This window comes from Marmota monax, unplaced genomic scaffold, assembly GCF_021218885.2.
Source record: "Marmota monax isolate L192 unplaced genomic scaffold, Marmota_monax_Labrador192_F-V1.1 WCK01_AAM20220418_F8-fsc00097, whole genome shotgun sequence".
Classification (NCBI taxonomy): Eukaryota; Metazoa; Chordata; class Mammalia; order Rodentia; family Sciuridae; genus Marmota; species Marmota monax.
This window is the reverse complement of record NW_026694162.1, coordinates 3660764-3665309: the sequence shown is the minus strand read 5'-3', so window position 1 is coordinate 3665309 and position 4546 is coordinate 3660764.

Sequence of the window (4546 nt, the reverse complement as noted above, 5' to 3'; positions counted from 1 at the left end):
CAATAGCCAAGTTGTGGAATCAGTCCAGGTGCCTCTCAATAGATGAATGGATCAAGAAAATGTTGTATACATTCACAATGGAGTTTTTATCAGCCATAAAGAAGAATGAAATTATGCCATTTGCTGGTAAATGGATGGAACTGGAGAACATCATGCAAAGTGAAATAAGCCAGACCCAGAAAGTCAAGGGTCAAGAGTTTTCTCTCATATGCAAAAGCTAAAGCAAAGTAATTGGTGGGGGGAGGGAAAGGGACCTATCCCAGAAAAAAATAGAGAGAGATCAGTGGAGTAGAGAAGGGAATTGTAGGGAAGAAAGAAAGGATGGAAAAGGGAATAAATGTGCAATGAAACTGACCAAATTATGCTATGCCCACATGTGAATATAACAATGAAATATATATATACATTTCACGACAAAAATGTCTGTTTAGTTTTTTTGCCCATTTATTTTGACTGGGTTATTTTTTTTCAGTGTTATTTTTTTTTTAGTTTTTTAAAAATGCATTCTGGATATTAATCCTATTTGAAGGAGTAACTAGCCAAGGTTTTCTCCCATTCTGAAGCTCTCTGTCCCTGCTCTCTTCCATATACATGTATGTATGTATCTAGGGAGAGAGAGGGATCACACAAATCAAATAAAACAGTAAATAAATAAAATAGAAGGAAGACCATGGAGTAGAGGTAGGGAAATAGGGGGAAGCAGGAGGGGAGTAAAGAAGGAAGCACTGGAGACTGAAATGGAGCAAATTACATTCCATGCATGTATAATTATATCAAACTGAAACTACTGTTATGTGTAACTATGATGCACTAATAAAAAATATGTTTTAAAAAAGGCCTGGGTAGCACCTGACCTGGAAAAAAGCAAAAATTTCTGATTATTTGAGGTGAAGTTCTGATGTCTTCTCCTGTAAGATAAAATCAAAAGTGACTGAAAATTGTAGAAACGATCGAAGATATTATCCAAGGAATTGGAAAAAGAGATGGACTTAAAGACAGGTATCAGAAAAAAAAATTCATTTCCTGAGAGCACTGTGTCCAGCTTTTTTCAAAATTCTGATTGCAAAGTATCAAGACTTTCCGAAGTTATCATGTGAGGATTCTAGCATTAAAAATCCACCCATTTTTCACCACTTTGTTAACACTCTGGTCACAAACAGCACTCTAAAAGTGTACCTCAACCATGGGCCATTTACTACAGGATAGTTGAGAGGAGTTCATTTCCCAGTGCTATAGAGACCAGGTTGTAATGTGCATGAAGTGGGAAGAATAATTATTCTCTTCACAGTGGTTGAACTACAGATGAATATTAGCACCAGTACTTGGTTAGAATTAATTACACTTTCTGGTAGATCTAATTTCCACTGTGTAGAGCAAAATACTTTTCATGGATGTTGAGGTAGAGGTAGGAAGGCAAAAATCAAATATAACCTCAGAGTTTTATTTAAAATGTTAAAAATAAAAAGCTTCCCTACAGCAATCACCCCTGATTCACTAGGGAAGAAATGACATGATGAGGAGAAGGAGGTCAAGAAGGAGACCATGGCATGATGATGTGCATTTACCTCATTACATTTGGTATAGTGAAGGCCAAAAGGACTTTTTAAATTCCAAGCAAATTTTGTACCAGAGATGATGTCAACAATATCCCTAATATTAACATATTTTTGTTTGGAAACATTAGTTTATATTCAAATGGTAACAGTAAGTTCTTCAAGATGTTTTTCCTCTCAGCAGAGTGTGATACTGTATAATCAGAAACCTAAAATCTGAAATTTTGATTAAATCTCTCTCTTCTCTGGACATGGTGTTGCATGCCTACAATCCCAGTTAATTGGGAGGCTGAGGCAGGAGGATCACAAATTGGAAGCCAGCCTCAGCAATGTAGTGAGGCCCTAAGCAATTAAGCAAGACTCTGAAGTAAAAATAAAGAATGAAAGGGCTGGGGGGTGTAGCTCATTGGTAAAATGCCTCTGGGTTCAATCTCCAGTGCCAAAAAAAAAAAAAAAAAAATCTATCTCCTCACATCTCCTCACAAAGAATCATTCCTCTTATTGACTCTAAACACAAGAATGGGCTAATTACAAAAATCATTAGTTGACAAATGCTAAGGAACACTTATTAAGATATGAGATAAATCATATTTACTATGATTCAGACCAAAAATTCAAGAACAATTTTTAAAATCATGTATGGAATTTTGGCTAAGAGAAGTGAGTTCTTCAGAAAATAATATTGAATCGCTCAAGGGTTGCAGTGTTCTTGTTCAAACATCCTCATAGACAAATCCTTGCAGGCACAGTAGGAAATGTTCTGGTAGACATGATGGGAAATTATCCAATTATTCTAACAGGGAAGTTTGGTAGGCATGATGATGGACAACTCACACTAGCCCCCGCAAAAGGTCAACATCCTAATTCTGGAGCCCATAAATGTGTGTGCTGTGTGGCAATGAAAATTAAAGTTACAGAAGCGATTAATGCTGTTGACCAGCTGGCCTTGAAATGCAGCCATAAGCCTGGGTTATCCAGGTGAGCCCAGTCTAATCACGTGAGTCCTCAAAAGCAGAAGCTCTCCCTTGGCTATGATGAGAGAGAGATATTGCTAGGAAAGAAGGATCAGAGAGATACAGCGTTGCTGGCTTTGGAAGTAGACTAAAAGGCCACAAGCCAGGGAACGTGAGGGACCCCTAGAAGCCGGAAGAAGCAAGGAAATGGATTTTTCCCTATAACCTCCAGAAGAAGAAAAAAAAAATGCAAACCTGCCAACACTTTGACTTGAATCCAGGCATTGGAATCTCATCCCAAGAGCTGTTTGGATTTCAGACCTTCAAAACTATAAGATAATAAGTATGTGTTATTTAGTCCACTTAGTTTGTGTTAGGTTATTATGGTAGCAAAAGAAAACCATAAGAGAGAAATATAATGCAGGTTATAGTCCATTTCTTAAAGGCACTCAAATAATACTACAGATTGGCATATGTACCAGAAGTCACATAAATCCAAACCAAATGAAGAAGATGGGAGAGAAAAGGTAACATTCACCTTAATGGATACCAAAAAAAAAAAAAATGTTAATTTTGTTCTAACTTAGTTCTCCAAGCCAAACAGAAAAAAAGAGGAAGGAAAAACAAAGGAAGAAAAATGCAAATAAAATAATACTCCATGATAATGGGTATTCAGTAATGATTATAATTTATTACTTTTCCCCTCTTTTTCTCTAGTTCTGCCTAGTTCTCTTTTGTTTATAATACTTTCTCTCTATCCCTCTTATTTAATTAACATAATAGAATTAAACTGCCTTTTGGTTATATGTTGTACTTATTAGATAAAGGCTTATTTCCTGTTCTTATTTATTAAAGTAGATGGCTGAATATACATTTTATTTTATGAATGTAGCTTTCTATTTCTTTTTCCTCAGACTTAATGTTCCTTGTGCTCCTGTGCTACTTCCTAAATCAAATCAAAACAAAGGTCAAGTGGGTGTTAAGAGGAATGACCACAAACTGATCCTACACAAAACCATTTGTGTGTTTCTTTATGCGTATTTTCCAGAAAACAGAAGCCTTCAGTTTTTCGAGATGAATTGATTTGTTAACAAATTTGCTTGGAAATCTTTCAACTTAAATGCCCTCAAAAGGGAACGTATCCTGAATGAAACAGGAGACACTGAATATCTTCCCTTCCCACCACCAACTCCCACCGGCAGGAAGCCATGAAGCCCCAGTCCAGTGCCTGTCAGCTGTGTTCCCAGGTCCCGGCTGCGTTGCCATCCCTTCAGATCAGCCCCATCAATACCAGATGTACAATCCGGATACGTGCTCATTAGTCATATGTTTTAAAATGAGCCCAGTTTTCACACCCACCCAACAGTGGGAACGGAAATGATTACTCTGGGCACCATGACAGTGTGACTGTGAAAGCAACTGTTGGGTGTTAACTGATTTGCATGCGGGTGGAGAACTCCCAGAGAGGTGTTTTGGGGAAGTCTTTCCTATTCTGCAGTTCTGCATGCAGTGCTAGTACTAAAGGTGGGAGGTCAGATATCGAAGCCATGTCACCCCACCCTGTTGGAGGGGGCAGTGGCTCTGGTCAACATACATTTTCCTCACCCTAATCACATGAACTCTTAAAAGCAGAGGGAGCAGTTCTTCTGGAAGCTTCCATGTCACAGGTGATGTATTCAGACCCCAGGACTAGAACTGAGTGCCTGTTCAACTCTAATAGACCCATGAAAATAATCTGAATGAAAGTTATCCTAAAAGCCTCCTGATGGGAGAAGACAAAGTCTTTTTCTCTTCCTTTACCTAGCAACAAAGCAGTTTCTTATCCTTCAGATGAAACCCTTGGACAGGAAGGAGCCATTTGTATCAAAAGCCAACATTCATGGGAATAAACAATTAAAAATGAAGTCTACCCAGTTTTAAGGTGAGAAGGATTTTATAAAGACATGGAGGATTGGAATAGAATTAGCTCCTGCCAGTGGCAGAGGCCAGGACCTCACCTCACCTGCACCTCATAGGATATCAGGACTTCCTTGGTAAGCT